This window comes from Lonchura striata, chromosome Z, assembly GCF_050655825.1.
Source record: "Lonchura striata isolate lonStrDom1 chromosome Z, ASM5065582v1, whole genome shotgun sequence".
Taxonomy (NCBI): Eukaryota; Metazoa; Chordata; class Aves; order Passeriformes; family Estrildidae; genus Lonchura; species Lonchura striata.
Genome location: NC_140740.1, coordinates 82385299 through 82403271, shown reverse-complemented (window position 1 = coordinate 82403271; position 17973 = coordinate 82385299). Strand labels below are relative to the sequence as shown.

General features: G+C 38.7%; 2 long non-coding RNA genes across 6 annotated transcripts in view; one reads left to right on the top strand and one right to left on the bottom strand.

The window, feature by feature from the left end:
• LOC146763910 (uncharacterized) overlaps positions 1 to 17973 on the bottom strand; it is a 242467-nt gene that overhangs the window by 174335 nt on the left and 50159 nt on the right. The window lies entirely within an intron of this gene.
• LOC146763911 (uncharacterized) overlaps positions 1 to 17973 on the top strand; it is a 73822-nt gene that overhangs the window by 43258 nt on the left and 12591 nt on the right. For 2 of the 5 annotated variants that reach the window (XR_014951713.1, XR_014951712.1), the window contains exon 3: positions 1 to 17973. This exon is cut by the window's left edge; it is cut by the window's right edge and continues 12591 nt beyond it. This is a non-coding gene — a long non-coding RNA (uncharacterized LOC146763911). The other 3 variants (XR_014951710.1, XR_014951711.1, XR_014951714.1) reach the window with 3 other exon arrangements.

Here is a 17973-nt window from a genome sequence, read left to right as displayed (position 1 = left end):
GTATATTCTGTTTTGGCAAATACAGTGTGGTTTTCCTTCACCCTGACATCTCAACAGCAGAAAAAATCCATTCCAACTTAGCACCTTTACCTGCATTTCTGAACTCAGACCTCCAAGTTATAAAATCATAGAATATCCTGAGTTGGAAGGAAATTATCAGGATCATCACATCCAACTCCTGGCCACCCCAAGAATCACACAATGCACCTGAAAGTGTTTTCCAAATGTTTATTGAGCTCTGTCAGGCTTGGTGCTGTGACCACTCTCTCGGGAAATACACTCCAGTGCCCAACCACCCCCTGGGTGAAAAACCTTTTCTTGATATCCAGCCTAAATCTGCCCTGATTCGGCATCATGCCATTTCCTTGAGTCCTGTCACTGGTCACAAGAGTGAAGGGGTTGGTGCCTGTTCCTCTGTTTTGCTTGTGTGGATGGTGAAGACCTCAGTGAGGTTTCCCCTCAGTCTCCTCCGGGCTGAACAGACCAAATCACCTCAGCCACTCCTCACACAGCTTCCCCTCCAGACCCTTCACCATCTTCATGGCAAAGCATGAAGATTTGGACACTCTCTAACAGCTCCATGTTATTTTAATATGGTGAAAACTGGCCTCAGCACTCGAGGTGAGGCTGCCCCAGCTCAGAGCAGAGCAGGACAATCTCCTCCCTTGCCTGGCTGGTGATGCTGTCCCTGATGCCCCATGGACACAGCTGGCCCTCCTGGCTGCCAGGCCACTGCTGGCTTACATTCAGCTTGCCATCAGGCAGAACCCCCAGGTCCATTTCCACAGTGCTGCTCTCTCTCTTGTTGCCCAGTCTGTACACAAATCCAGGGCTGCACCATCCCAGATGCAGAATCCTTGTTAAACCTCATATGGTTGGTGACTTCCTGTAGTTTGTCAAGGTCTCTCTGAAGGGCCTCCCTGCCCTCAAGGAAGTCAATAGCTAATCTCAGTTTAATGTCATCAGCCTGGCTTAGTATTCCTTCCAGTCCTGCATCCAGCACATTTGTGAAGATGTTCAAGAGAAGTGGGCCAAGGAGGGAGCCCTGTGGAACCCCAATAGTGACAGGACACACCAGTCTGATGTCACCCCATTCACTGTTGCCCTTTGTGCCTGACCCATGAGCAGCTGCTCACCCACCACATGATGTGTTTATCCATCTGTGGGCTGCACATTTTTTTTCAGAAGGATCCTGAGAGAGACAATATTGAAAGCTTTATAAAATAAAAAAAGATCACATTAACTGGTTTCCCTTGATCAACTAAACAGGTTATCCTGTCATAACAGGAAATCAGGTTGGAAAACTGGACTTTCCACTCATGAGGACATGTTGGCTGTGATGATGGCTATGGTGTTGTCCAGGTAGTTTTCAATACTTCCCAGAATAATCTTCTCCTGTAGTAGTGCCATCTACAAGGCATGGAAGTGAGACTGATAGGCATGTAGTTTCCAGTGTCATCCTTCTTGTCCTTCTTGAAAGTCGGGAAAACATTTGACAGCTTTCAGTCAACTAGGACCTCTCCAGATCCCCAGATATCAACAAGACAGGTTTTGCAATGATATCAGCCAGCTCTTTGAGGATTCTTGGACAAATTTCATCAAGGCCTATAGATTTGTAAGGATTCAGCTGAAGCAGCAGAGCCAGTGCAATCTCAAGGTTAATTGGGCTGTGATTTTGTTGATCATTCTCAGAGTCTTGGTCCTCCAGCTCAGTAACTAAAAGCCCCCTGGATCCGTGTTGAAGACAGAGGCAAAGAATGCATAAACACTTCTGCCTTGTCCATGTCTCTGTTTGTGACATGACCATCCTCAGCCTGTAAGAGGCTGATGATATTTCTACACCACCTTTTTACATTAATATGTTTCAGAAACCTCTTCTTATTGTTCCCCACATTTCTGGTCAGCTTTAACTCCAGGTGAGCTTTGGCTGCACTTTTTCTCCCTAGAGTGGTGAGAAGTATCTCTGTCTTCTTCCCATGGCACCTGACCTTGCTTCCACTGGGCATCTTGCTCACCTTATTTCCAGATGATCCCTGCTCAACCAAGCTGGTTTTCTCCCTTGCCTATGTTTCTTTCAACATTTAGAAGTTGCCTGCTCCTCCACCCAACAAACTCTAAAAAGTGTCTATTGTTTTATAGAAAACCTTCTATGCCTGGTAACAACATTACTCTGCAAGACCATTCCCATGCCTGGGCTCTGCCATTCTCAGCAATGTCTGAGTGTGAGATCAACATGTAGGCAGACATGTCCTGTCCTGTCCTGTCCCTGTCTGCCTTGAAGATGAGTACCCAACGTAAGAATGACATGGATGTGTTGGAGGCAGTCCAGAACAGCGTCACAAAGGTGAGAGGAGGGCTCGAGCTCCTGTCCTATGAAGACAGGATGAGGTTATTAAAAAGAAGGGTTAGGGAAGACCTAAGGACAAGCTTTCTAGTACTTACAGGGGCTACAAGAGACCTGGAGAAGGACTTCTCCTAAAGATAAGACAGTGGCTTAAAACTGACATAGGACAGATTTAGACTAGGTATTAGGAAGAAATTCTTTACTATGAGAGTGGTAAGGCAGTGACACGGGTTGTCCTATGAAGCTGTTGATGCCTATCCCTGGATTTGTTGAAGGCCAGCTCATTTGTGGCTCTGAGCAATCTGTTTTAGTGAAAGATGTCCTTGACCATGGCAGGGGAGCCAGAACTAGGTCAAATTTAAGGTCGCCTCCAACCCCAACCATTCGATGGTTCTATGATTCTGTGATTACACCCTGAACTATCACTGTTCCTACAGGCCTGCTTGATTTCCCCATCCTGTTTACTGTTTCTCAGGGACTGTGAATGGTATCCCTAAGCATTTCATGTTTCAAGCCTTCTGATGGATGAGGAACTTTGAGGAGTTATCAGATAACTTGCTAGAAGCTGAGGGTCATTTTGGAAACTTTTCCATTCCTGACCAGCTAGCTAATACCTCAGTCAAATTTTATAGGGTCAATGTTAAAAGTCTGTCTGTATTGCCTCGAATTTCAACCTCTTTGTCTGTCCTTCCGCACCCATAGAATAACAAGTACACTTGCAAATTTAAGCAATATTAGCTGGCAACTCAGGAGACAGACAAGGCCTTTCGAGGTCAGTCTCAACAATAGCATCAGAAATGCAGCCACAGTTTATTGAAGGATAAGCTTTTCTGTTTGAACTTAATCCCTTTTATCAAAACTCTTTGCATAATGCCAAGTGTCACAAGCCTGTGACAAAAAAGAATTGATTTCTTGGGGCAATACCTGGACTGAATGGATTTTGTCATAGCCTGTGATTTCATTAAAACCTTGCATTCCATACATGTCTACATTCCCTCAATAGATTATTACTCCCTCCAGTCATGCTCACCTTTTTTCTTGTTTATCAGGTGACATATGATTTTCTATCAGGTCTTTTATTGTTGGTTATGTAAACTAGCTGTGAAGTTAAATGAAACATAATCCAAGCATAAATGAAAAATGTATTCACTTCCTCTGGTCTTGCCAGATACAATGTCAGGCTCTGCTCTGAAATTCAACTTCTAGTCCTTCCTGTATCTCAAATCCAGAAGCTGATTTTGTTTTGCAAGTTTTGTATAGGAGAGCTGTTACACATGAGTTATGCAGTATTCATGCATAGTAAAACTGGGCTCAGCTATTTTGCTTTGCATCAAGTTGCAATCTCTCCTAAAATCATTGCAGAAAGGTAAAGTATCTGCCATTTGTTTACACTGCCTTTATGCTTTGCCCATTTACTTGCCTTCTTAGAATTAAATTGCTTGGATGCAATTATTTTAATAAAAACGTGTCACATTAGTCTGTCAAATTAAGAGATGTCCTCATTAGTTAGTGCATCATTCACTATATTGCTCTTCCTATTAAAGTACCAAAAATAAAACATTTCAAAGTGCTGCTATTTGTGGAATGAAGAGGGAACAACCACGGCTAGTGGAAGCTACAGTCAAACATAACCCTGAGGACACCCAATGGGCACAAACAGGTTGAGGTGGTGAGAAAACACTCATAAAGGAGTGTCAATTGTCCCTGGTGCCAATAAACTGTAGTTTATTCGTTGATTTTTTTTTTTTTTTTTTTTTTGGTGAGGACATGTTTTGCACAGATAAAGGTATTGATGAAGATTCTGAATGATTTTGGATAACAATTCCAAGTCTTCTCTGTGCACATGCAGGAGCAGACTGCCCTGGACAGTCACCAGATGCATCAAGGATAAGGTCTTAATAGAAAATGGACTGCTCTTACAACCAAATAAATTCAAGAATCTTCCAGGATATAAATCACTGAGGTGTTGTAAAAGAAAATCAGGTCTATCTCCTGATAAACTGGCAGGGAGTCTGCAAGGGCCAGCAGATATGTAAAAACATTTGGCTGTTGACTAGGCAGTCTCTAAGGCAATTGCCACTGATGGCTCAAAAGCTGAAGTTTGGCAACCAGAGACAACCCAGACTCCCTATATGGTAAATGGATTCAGTGATCTAACATCCCACCAACACTTCTTTTAACCTCTTGTAAGATTTTTGTAAATATAAATACACATTTCTAAAATAAGAGACTAGCACATTGCTTGAATATCATTCTCTGTTCCAAGGGCACATTAACAGTTGCACACTTATCCAGACTTGCATTGTTCCCTGGTCCCCCAAGCCTGGATGCCATGCTCATGTAAAGTACCTCCAGGAAAATATTTTTGATTTTTTTTTTTTTTTTGTGGTTTTGGGGATTTTTTTTTTTTAAGGTGATTAGAAAACTTCTGTGCCAGTAGGCTGGTTTAAACAACCTATTTCAAAAATTGAAGTACATCACTTCTCAAGGTCATCACCTTTGTCTGTAGAAATTATATTTAAGCTTTAATCACTTCAATCAGTAAAAACAATACAATTTTTTTTCCTTTGACAAAAAAAACCTAAAATATTTTTTCTGAAATTTCCTATTTAATAAGAGAAAAAATTTCATAAATTCTTTAATAGAGGTAAAAGTCAACACACTATTCTGAGACTAGCTTTTATACAGCAGTAACAGAAAGAATTTTTATTAAAAAAACATGTATTTTTCATTCACCTAATTGGAAGAGTCATCAAAATAAGAACACTGTACATGTGCACTATTAATTTCATTTTAGAAGCCCTAAGCAGATGGTTGTTTTCCATACAAAACATAAAAAATATTTCCTCTTTATTGTTACATAATTAATTTCTGATGATTGCTGTGGAAAAACAATTGGATTACACAGTGCTTTAGAGGACAAATTAAAAAGAATAGAATCACAGTTTTCTTGTGGGGTTCTTTTCTGTGAGGTTTATTTTTCATGAGAAAAATAATATATCCTAATTCTTCTTCAGTCTTCTTCTGTCTTCCACTCTCCCAAAACACTTATATCAGAGATATGCTGGGATACACCATAAAATGACAAAAAAAAAAATAATCAGATAAAAGCAGTTAAAATTTTAGCTATGACAAGTCTTGTAGTTCCTCATCTTCCAAAGCAAAGCAAAAATATAAACTAGATAGAAAAAAGAGCACAATAATCCTAGTTCTAAAATATGTTGTTCTGGAAGCCACACACCAATAACCAGCTTATTTCAACATCAGAGGCATTAAAAAGTATTGCTTTTGGTTTTTGAATTTCTGGATCTCTGCTAGCTTATAATATCAGGCAATCCACAGAAATGAAATTCATTAAAAATGAGTCATTTTGATAACTCAACATTCGTTTTAAAGAGATAAGGTCATGCCAGGAGCTGAACAAACTTCTATTTTCTGCACAAGTGCTCCACATCATGTGGGCAAAATAATCTACAAATAAGATAAAAGCTTCTTCTTAAGATATATAAAACTTGCCAAGCAGAAGATAGTCACATGAAGAGGTAAGTTTAAGTGACAATATTGTGATCTGTGGCACAAAAATGCAAAGGAGCCCATGTCTTTGGTAGAATCACCCTTATTTTTTCAAGGGTAAGAAAGAACAGTTAACTAACTGTTTTATAAAAACCAGCCAATTGGAATATCCAAAATTAAAATTAGTAGGCTTTCTGCCACAGGTAAACAAGCCAATTGTTATGCCTATTATCTTTATGCATAATAGAATAATTGTCAAGCACTGTATTGAATTACAATTCACAATTTTACTTTCTCAAATTACAGTTTCCAATAACCAGTGTTACAGGTATGATTACTGGATTGTAAATTATTTCATTATGCCAATAATGTATTTAATATCACAGCAATGTTTATTTATAACCCAATTTCTTATTATTGATTCCAGGTATTACAATTACAATGCAAGAATTTTTGTGATAATAAAAAAACCCAATGACTCACAACTGTTAGCTGTTTAGTACTCAACAGAGAATATTTCTCCCTTCTGTTTTACTTTTCTTTTAAACTGCAAATGTATTCATCATCGTTTATTAATTGTTACTGCATGAAGTTTTTGTTGCTTGGTCCAGGCCACTGCAGCATTACTTGGGTACCTCCTGGGAGTTTACACTCACTGTTCCCCATGAGACAGAGAAATCAACAAGTGAGAACCTTTACCTGTCAGGGCAGTACTCAGAAATCCTACAGCATCTGAGCTCTAAAACCTGACAAGCAATTCACATAGCTTGTTAAAGCTTTTAGAATTCTAGTGGGTTTTTTTAAGCAGATGTTTAAGGTGGTTTTCCCCTGGTGCTGCTGGTGGTGTGCTCACTGCATCGCACACGAGCCTCAGAAGTACTGGAGCTGAGGTTCCCCAGTGCCCCATGCACAGCCATGTGCTGCTGCTGAGTGGTCTGGTTTAGAAATCCCTTTGTGCTGCAGACTGGTGCTTTATGTGATGATTCAGTCACATCAAGCAAACATCCACCAGCTGCTGATGCAAAGGAAATGGCAAACCTCTTTTTGTAGGTATATTTCCAGAGTTCTTGAGGCCTCTTCCCTCTTGCCGACAGCTCTAAAGACCTGCAGGACCAGCGATTTCACACTCCTGGGAGGTCAAAGCAGACACAGCCTGGGAAGGAGATGCTGGTCTGAGTGCAAAGATTGCAAGATTGCCTGCTTGCTATGAAGACCCATGGCAAAGCAGAACTGAGAGGCTGTTGTTATGCTGGAGGAGCCCCAGGCTCTATGGAAACAGCTCTTGGTAGTCTGTGCCCGTCTATGGCCACTCTGCAAGGATGCAGCTGTGCAGGGCAGCACTGCTCGTGTCTGACAGGACTGGGGACTGAGCTGAGCCTGACAGGGAAAGAGCAAGAGCCTCTACACCTACTAAGTCAGGGAAATACCAGTGGAACCTTGATCTGCTGTGCAACCTGAAAAAGGATCCCAAAGCTGCAAAGGGCCACCTAAATGTTTCATCAGAGAGCACACTTTTTCAGAGGGAGGAAAGAAGGATGATTTATCATCCTTTCCTTCTTTATCATTTATGATTTCTGAACACGAAGCTGAGAAGGAAGTGCTAACCTGTGTGAAGAAGAAGGCCTGTGCTCCAACAAAGGACTTCTCTTTTCATCAGGTGAGGCACCTAATGAGGTCCAGAGGCTGTGAACTTGAACTGGTGTACAAACTGGTGTTCAAACCAGGACTCATAGAAGACAGAAAAATGTGGAAAATAAGTAACTGCTGGGAAAGCACAACAGGAGAAGCCGACTGTTCTCTATTTTACTTTATGGTCATCAATTAAGTGGAGGAGGAGCAGATGTCTCTGATAAAGAACTGCTGCATTTTGGGAACCTTTATAGGAAACTGCAGCAATCTCAGGTGACATGACCCAGGCCTGTATTCAGGAGGTCAACTAAATCTTCATCATTTTGACCTTCATCCTTAAAGAGCAATGTGACCACACCTAGTGCCAGCTTGTGCCAGGTGAATTAAAACAGGTTTTGCTGTTGCTCAGCAGTAATTCCCAACTCTGCAGGCAAAAGACTCTCAGAAAACTCTCATAATGGAACATTGCTCACCATGCAGACTTTCTGGTCTGTGCTACATAGACTTGTATAATTTATGGGCATTTACAGATCTGCTCCCATTTGCTTAGTTGTTTTTGCTCTCAAGTTGCTCAGTTGCACAAAATTGGTAAAAAATAAGGCTGAGGAGGATCAGAAGCTACTTCTATTCTGTTCTTAAATATTACATTTATCCAACACAGAGTCTTCTGATGCAGAGTCCTCTAGCTGTTCAGTGTTAGGATTTGGCACTCTCAGAGATCTTTCTACAGAAACCAGCAATGACAGTTCTACATAAATACATATTTCTTTCTTTCTTTTTTTTTTTTTTTTTAGGTTTGGGGTTGGTTTGTTTTGTTTTGTTTTTGTTTGGTGGTGGTTTGTTTTTCTTGGTTTTTTTTCGTTGTTTTTTTTTTTTTTTGTGGTAGTGGTTTTTTCTCATTTGTTTGTTGGGGTTTTTTTTAGGGGGGTTGTTTTTGGTTTTTTGCTTGTTTGTTTGGTTTGGTTTTTTTTGAGTTATTTCTAGGGGGATTTTTTTTTTGTTTGTTTGGTTGGGTTTTTTTGTGTTTTGTTTTGGATTGTTTTTGTTTCTCCTATACAATAGGAGCATTCCTCCAGGCCATGCTGAAACACTCTTCTCTCCCCTGAGGATCACCTTTCTCTCATTCCAGTACTTGGCAGTCTCTGGAACACATGCAGTTCAGGAAAGCAGATGAGTTGCAGCCTGATGGGTCATTCAGACAGTGGAAAATTGAATCTTTACACCACCGTTTTTCTTCCTTGCAATGTAAAATGGTTCAGTAATTCTCTAGTAATCATTCTGATGCTAGTGGCAAGACTGAATTGTCAGTCTGTCATTGTAGTTATATTGGGAATGTAAATAGAGTCACAAAATACACAACCACACATTCCCATTAACTGCTGTTCAGCTCAGTTGAGAAATTGCTGAAAGAAATCAGCAGAAAATTATGTGTTGGCCAATTGTTGGATCATAAGCCTACTCAGGAAGGACCAAAACCACCTGCATTTTACTCCTAGATATGCCTGTGTATTTGCATATGACAATGGTCCTCCATGACTTGGAGGCTTCTGTTCTAACTTCTCTCACTCATGGTAGCAAGGGCTCCAAGAGAAGATTTCTCATCTAGCATTTTGCTTCAGTAGAGTCACATTTTTAAATGAGTTTTCCTTTCAGACTGATATAAATTTTATTCAGCAATCAGCCTTTGAATAAACTTTTCCTATTTTCCCTTTTTTTTTCTTAATTTAATTTAATTTTATTTTCTGCACGTGTCTGACAGGAGTGCTTTGGGCACCTTTCCTTAAACCTCACTGAAAGCAGCCTGCAACAAATTGCACCAGAACAACAGTTTGTCTGCAAAAAAGAGAACATTCGCTGGCTTTCTCAAACCTCTGAGCATTGCTTCACTCAGCTGTCTTAGGTTACAATGTAAGAAGTAACCTAAGTATGTATTCTATTACCATTTTCATAATCTGGTAGAACAGGTGGGGCAGTGTTCTTATCTCCTCCATGACTCATCCCTGATATCTCCTTGCAGTGTCTATCTTCTGCTAATGGGCTATCAATTGCATGACTCATAAAATTACATTATTATGATGCTCCACACAGGGGGAGGAACTAAACATTCCTACCTGGATATAATCTGAAACTGGAATACCAGAACCACCCTATCTACTGGATTCCCAGATGGCAAGAGCTGCATCACCACCACCAGACCTTCTGAGGAAGACAGAGCCTTCTACAGGATCACGGCTTCAACAGAACCACATCTGTCACTCCAGGAGGACTGAGCCACCACCACCCTGACCAACAGTGTCAGATTGTGTTCTGACTTTGACACCTTAAGCCAGTGTTTCTCTACTATTGTCTTTAATTTTCTAATTAACTTGGAGTTCTGAATTAAAATCTCCTCCTAGTTTGCTTTCAAACTAGTATATCAGCATCACCCAGGGCTGACAATGTATAACCCACCAGGTTAAGAAAAAGATTGTTTTAAAGACCTTACACCAACTTGTTCTTGTTCTGCCCCACGAGCACACAAATATCAATGGTTTCAGTAAACTTGAATTCAGATATTTTTCTTTGCAAACTTGAACAATTCTAACTTCAAAGAGACTAAAAAAGAATCACTCACTACAGAAAACTTAGTCCCCACCTGACTGATAGCAAAGAGACAGCTGTCACAGGGGCTTATTTTGTGCTCAGTACTCCATTGCACAAGAACATAAAAGCCTTGTGATGGTTATGACATAGTTTCAGAAAAATGGATCACAGAATCCTAGAATATGCTGAGTTTACGGACCCACAAATATTGAGTTCAACTCTTGGCCCTGTACAGGACCACCCCAAGAATCACACAACGAATTCATTGCTCAAACTCTTTGAACTCCGTCAGGCTTGATGATATGACCACTTCTGTGTGTAGCCTGTTTCCCTGCCCAAATATTACTTAGGTGAGGAAGCTTTTCCTGATATCTAACCTAAATCTCCCCTGATACAACTTCAGGCCATTCCATCAGGTCCCGTCACTGGTCACCACAAAAAAGAAATCTGTGTCTGTCCCTCCTCTTTTCCTCTAGAGGAAGAGGTACACTGCAATAAGGCCTCTCCTAAGCCCCATCCACTCAAACCCCTTGACTTACTCGCTTTATCTACAGTGAAAGCACTCCCCCATCACCCACTGAAGGGTAATAGGGTACACTGAATCAAATTACTGGAGACCACTCCCTTGAATTAAAGCAAAACATCTTTATAGAAATGAGCTATTTTCCCTTGCAGCTGGTAGTTTGTTCCACTTCTGCCCATTTCAGCAGCAGGTTACTGAAAAGTTCCAGCAACAGTTCTCCAGAAATAACTCCAGAGGCAGCACCAGCTACCATCAGCTCTGAATCCTACAACCCACTTTACTGCAACAATCTGAGTGCTACAGAGAGAAACCAGAGCAATGTTATTGGGAGCACAAAGCTGCTGTAGGCTTATAAATTATGAGATGCTCAAATAAATTTTTTTCTGCTGTTCCTACAGCATGGAAAAGAGAATGCCTGGCTACCCCCTCAAAGAATAGGGCAAGAAGAAACTCAAGCCAAGGAGCTGGTTTTTGCTGGGCACAAGATTACTCATGTTCCCCTGCCCTCTGATAGAATGCCTCATTCTGTGACATGTTACAAAATCTTACACTAGAATTTATCAGCATTTGCTGTGGAATGAATCTCAGGTGTTTGCAGCTCTTCTCACTCAGCCCATTGATGCCCTTAGATATCACCTAGCCTTCAAGAGGAGACATGACACTATCTACACAAACCCTTGCCTCAGATATGGAAGAGCAGACCCTTCTGCCTGACTTTTCATTCTGTGCTTTGCTCTTTCAATACTGAAGGTGGAACAATGGAGAAGAGACTATGTTACCAAGTACAACCAATTAATTAAATGCCTATTTTGAATCCCATTGATATTTTTCATATTTTATGTAGCTGGAGAACATATGAAATTTCAGGAGGTCAAATAATACTCTGAGCCAATTCCCTTGCATGGTGACTATTGAATGCAACACTTTTAAGTATTCAGTCTCTTCTTATTAGCTCTCCAAACTAACTCCATACAGGCAAAAATTATTAAAGTAACTGCAAACATTACCAAACCCATCGATTCTCAGATGAACTTTCAGCTTGTCCATTGGTAATAAATGCTCTTCCCTTGAGGTTGGTCAGTTCCTCTTAGCTGATTTCAAACAGATGACTGAGGCTGAATGCAAGCCTGTCTTTCCTGCTATTCTAAATTATTATCAGTTCTCACTCTTTTCAAGAGCCTTACAGTCTAGCAGTGCAGCAGATGTTAATTTACTACCACAGCCTTTCTGATTGCCTTCTAGTCTTTCTAGTCTTTTTCTGGTGGTGTGTATTTACAATCCAAATATCCACAATTATCATGACAAGATTATGTCTACAAAATATTATGTCTAGCTGGCTAGATATGTATCAACATACACTACTTGTGCATGTGAAGATTGCAGGCTTGTGTTCCAGAACCACAAATAGAAAGCTTCAACATTTCTCCATTGAGTATTTCATCATTGTTTTCCAGCTTTTTATTACTGAAAACAAATACCTTTCCTTGTGAGTGGTGTTAGAAAGGGAGGGAATTAACTATAATGTATTCCTACAATAGTTTTAAGCTACAACTCACTAGAAAGCAGATTATACCCTATATTAAGACTTCTTAATTTCAACTTTAGCCTTTGTTTACTTACATGCATGCACAGAAAGATATACCCCTCTTTGCCATATCTTTTATTCAGATTTACAATTTCACCGAGTTTCTTTCCTGATACGTTACAGACACGCAGTGTAGATGAAGCCTGACTTTATAGCTTTTAATACTTGAAGTACTGTCATAAAGATAATCTGGGGAAAAACAGAGCAACACTGTGAAATATTTTTGTGACTGACAGCAAAGCACAGATTGATAATACAAGCAGGAGCTCTAGAGAGGAAAGTTATCAAGGATAATTAAAGCATGGGACAGCATCTGTTTACATAGGAAATACAATCAGATCTTTCAAAATGTCTGAACTACTTCATTTTTGCCCAGGTGACAATGTCAAACAGGAAGATACATTTCAGGACAGATCAAAGTGTGTTTTTATTTCTACCTTCTATGAGTGAAGTCTCAACTTGTTTCAATTACTATTTTGGGGAACTCATTTGCTTAGTTTAGTTTTCTTTCTTCTCTCATTTCCTAAGTCTTAAGCAATGTCTTACTTGAACAGGGAGTCTCTGTTCTGGCACAATCCCCCCTGTTTCTGGCACAAGGTGGTTTAGACAGAAAACTTCAAAAGCATCTAGACAAAGAGGAGATTTGAGACATACAGTGCCTAGCATCTTTTCCTCTGTTGGATTCATAGGAAAAGACACCAGCACTGGGATGGAAATGTTAGGATCAATGTCCTCATGTGTCCAAAGTGGGAGAAGAAAAGCATATTCCTAGAAAAGATTAAAAAGGGTCCCAACTACATCCATTTGTTGCTTAAATTTTACAAGTTTTCCAGTGCTGTGAATCTCTCCTGAATTTAATGAGACAGAAAACCCAAATGCAATTCTACACATGAGGTGCCAACTTTGAAATAAATACTTCAATGAACTTCATGGATATCAAAACTGTTTATTTCTGCACAGTTTGTTGGAGCAAGCTTCAGAATAACATTATTTGCATTTTTCCCCTTGCTATTTTCTCATTATGCAAACTCACAGAATCACAGAATGCTTTGGGTTGGAGGAAAGCCTTTAAGTCTAAAGTTCCAACCCTCCTGCAATGGAAAGGAATCATTATAACTTTGAGAAACAGTGCTGTTCCCACTAAAAATCAGTGCTGTCTATAAATTCATGCTAAAATTTACAAAACCTTTGACCACAATATAACCTAACCCATTCTGATTTTATGTGATGTCCATTGCAATGAAACTAAAATAACTCATCTCAAAAAAAAAAAAAAAAAAGTACTTTCAAATTAATATACAATACTACCTAGTTCTGAAAATATTTTCCCTAGGGGTTAAATAAACTTATCTTCTGCAGGTGGTAAACTTTCAGTAAGTGTTACACACCATCAGGAGGTTTTAGAACCACATACTGGGTTGAATTAAATATATAAACACAACATGACATTCAGTGGAAGATGGTTTGCAAAGAGGTGCAATATCTATGTGAAGAAAATGAAGTAAAGTAAAATTAAATTAACCATCAATTTGCAGATTTTACAGGTGAGGTAGAAAATAAAAAAGTGAACAATATTTTTCACTAGTTTGCTTTTCATGAAGATGCTAATTTGTTCTTTTCCCATAACAGGAATTAAACCCATTAAAATGCAGAGATAAATTTAGAGCAAACACTGTTCCTAAATTTAGAGCTAACATTGCTCCCTGCTCAAATCTTGTCACAGAGAACTTCCCCATGGAGAACTGCATGAGTTAGCCACTGCCAGCAGGTTCTCCTGCAGCTGCAGCTTCTGTGCACAGATTGCAGCAGAGCTTGTTGTTAGCTTCTTATCTAAATAGTTCTTTGAATCTCTGGCATTTCAGAGGCAATTTTTACCTTTTTCTTTTTTTGTTCTTTAAAATTATATCTTCATCTAAGCTTTTTAATGAAAGCATTTTGGTTGAATCTCCCTTTTTTGACCTAGTGATAATTTCATAAAAAAGAGTTTACATAAAGAAATAACAGATCTGTGTTGGAAGTAGAAAAAAAAAATGTATACCTCCATTTAGCAAATAACAAACAATATTGACAGATTTTGACAATGAAAATACTGGATTTTATACCACTTACATCTGCTTTTCATTTCCATTTACTTGTGAAATGCCTTGCTGAAAGATTTCATAGCAGTAGTGATAGCTGCCACAGTGAAAACAAAACAATGGATGGCAGCTTGTGACTGGAACAGCCAAGAGGGGAAAGAACTGAAAATTTTCATTAGCAGGGCAACAGATAACATAAACATAGCTTTCACAATCTCCTTTTTTTTTTTTTTTTTTTTTTTTAGAAATTTTCCCCTAAACTATGAAAAATATTTTGGCCAATATTTGTGCTAATGTTCCCTAAATGTATTTTCTAGAAAGAGAAATTGCATTTAATGAAATAACTCAAGTGTTAACAAATAAAAATCTTTTATATGCTTACATTCTTGACAAATATGAGCTTGAGTGCTTTGCTCAAAGCAATACAAGAAGCATTTGGCACCTTTGCAGGTCAGACTTGGGACCCTTTTGTCCCAGTGGTGATGACCAAACCCATCCTTTCTCTGTTGTGCCCAGAGCCTTTATTCTGCATTAACAGTAAAAGCTACTATATAATGTCTCCGTAAAAAAATACTATAAAACAATTCTCAGAAGTTAACATGAATCAGTAAAACTCTTAAAGAAGTATTTTGTTTAAAATTCCCTTTTTAGCACCAATTTGTCTCCTTTCATTACTTAAATGCTGTTTATTTTCTTAATAGGACTGAATAAAAAAGTTAATCTATTATGGTCTCCTTAAACACTGTATGGTATTTAGCTTTATTCAGACTAACAAAAATAATTCCAACTCACACTGCAATCTTGACATTCTTTTTAGCTGTTAATATTAACATTTCTAATTCCAACCAATTTTTTCATTAGTGGACCCAATGTTCAAATATCATCAACAGGCGAAAACCAAACTTTTTTAATGCTTACTTCATTGAAATATAAATAAATTTGATCAAGGAACAGTGTTTTAAGGCAGTGGGAAATTTAACACAATAGCATGTTAGTTTATCTTGTTCTTTACCAAAGGAAAGAAGATATTCTATATATAAATAGAATCATAGAATCATTAAGGTTGGAAGAGACCTTCAGAGTCATCCAGTCCACCTGGCAACCCAGCACGACCACTGTAACCTCTAAGCCACTAAAACACATTACTCAGCACCAGATCCAGACATCTTTTGAATTTTTAATTTCCTCGTTGCCAAGAAATGTTGTATTTCTCTTTTGGTATTTTAGGCAAAGAAACTGTCCATAAAAGACTGTGATATAGGTAAGTATAGTCACTGAATAGAACATGGTTAGGGTGGAGCTTCTGGAGAATACAAATAAAACTAAAAGCTTCAAATTTACAACCATTCTGTTTGTTTATACATCTGTGCCACAGTCTTTCTAATGTGGCCTTTATTTTCAGGATACTAGCAGCTGAGGAGAGTTGTGTTATGGAGCAAACAAAAAGGATTCAGGGCAAGTGTTCACAAATTACTCAGGAAAATAATTGACACTGTGCATCCAGGCCTCAGGGTGCACCATCTCAAAAGCTTGTTCTTATCTACCCAAGTGACACAACACTTAAGTCCAAGCATAACCTAAAAATCCATAATGATTTTGCTGAAGGAGATGCCTAAAGGCCAGCTGAGGTCTCCAGGACCACTGAGGACTTTCTATTCAAGGAGAACTAGCAATAGGAATCTGAATGACTGAATAAACCACTCCTTAGGCATTTTCCTCTGTCTAGAGGTCCAAATGAAGGGGAAACCTAGGTTAGGAAAAATAAGGTAAATATTTTCATATACTAAATCCTCAGCCAGGATCAGCTGACAACTCTTGAGGTAAATCACAACCATTTATCTAGGCACATAATTAGTATCAAATGCAAGTTGCATGGAGGTTGCTGGCCCCACACTGACCAGTCAAGAAGCACTTCTGTCTGTCCCTGGGTGGGTCCATCCAAGAGCTACCATCCACTACTTTGTTTTCACTGTACCAACTATCACAAGTGATATGAAATCTTTCAGCAACAGATTCCACAAACAAATGTAAATGAAAAGTAGATGCAAGTGGTAGAAAAAAGTCCCAGATATCAGTCCCTTTTATTTCTTAAAACTGATCACTTAAAATCCATCCTTATAATGTATCATCACCAATACATTAAATGTGGGACTTTAGGTCAATTTATACACATTAAATGTGTGGGGTTTTAAGCCATGTCAGACTCACAGAAAGGGCTGTAAAGCATTGAAACAAACTGCCCAGGGAAGTGGCTGAGTATACATGTAGGTATTTAGAAGATATGTAGATGTGGCACTTGGGGACATGGCTTAGCAGCAGACTTGGCAGCACCAGACCTACAGTTGGATTTGATGATCTTAAAGGTCTTCTCCAATCTAAACAATTTAATTTTTCTTTGATTTAGGCAAGCTTCTTGCATACAATTATCCAGAAAATCTCACCTAATCAGGTATGGTTTTATTATGTATATCTAGTGATACGATGTCTTCCGTAAAGAAAATTTTTTTTATGTGTATCTTGACCTGGCAAGCTTCCTAGTAATTCACATCAAATCAAAATCAGAAAATCTAGTTTAAGACAATCACTCTTCTTTTATCATTTAATATGAAAGGAAAATAGACATGAATCTCTTGGTCGTCTACTGCAGGAAGATTCTGGGAATTTTACAACACCATGAATACATCACAATCTTATTTATTACATAATTGGAGATCAAGTTCATACTCAAATTTGCTATAAAGAAAGAGAGTTAAAGGAGAAGGCAACAACTTTTCTGAAGAGTTTTTTTCATGAAAAATTTTGAAAACAGCTCCAGAACATCAGATAGTTACTTTGGACTAATGCATGCTGTGACACACTCATGTCCTGAATAAGATACCTACTTTTCTTTCTTTTCCCTGTTAATTTTAATATTAGATGAAAGAAAGGAGAACTTTCACTTGATTTTCAAGAATCTTAAAGAAGAAATACTTACTTTATAGCTAAACTTAACCAGACAAAAAGTAACAGAAGACAATACACTTGAAATGGAGCTAACTACTGAGTGTAAAGTGAGTAAGTGAAAGATGAAGTGAAGATGAAGATTGTTCCTTGTACATAATCATTTACTCACATTCAGTTCAGCATTTCTTCAGTTTGGGGCCACAGCAAAGATACTAGCCTTTTAACTTCCACAACCAAATGCATCAATAAATTCAAGAGGTTTGTTATTGACCGTTATTGTTTTAAGGAGAGCCTCTCTTCAAAACTATATATGGCTGTTGAGCTAAATAAAAAAGTTTCATCAAGCACTTTGAAATATTTATGAAGTAGTAACCCATTTGCCTTCTGTCTGCTAATTCAGTTCTGACTAACACCTCACATCTGGACTTATACCATTATTTCCTACCTCTTAGTGGTATTGATTCAGTGTCTTTCTTACCTGTGTCAACCTATTTATTCCTACTTTGCCTTGCACAAGGCATAGGGTAACGAAACTGTGACATGACCTGTGGCTGTTTACAAAACAGAAAATTAACACAACCAGAAAAGATATTCTGGACATTTAGAGTGACTACTGCATAGGATTCCACATAGATAAAAGTTTGCTCTTATATTCCTTTCTATGCAGCAGTTGGCTGGAACTCATGGCATCATGCACATCAGCTGTTCCTCAGTTGGAACTGAGGAATAGACCTTTCCCACCAGCCTTCCTTCTACAGCAAGTAGCAGAGAAAAA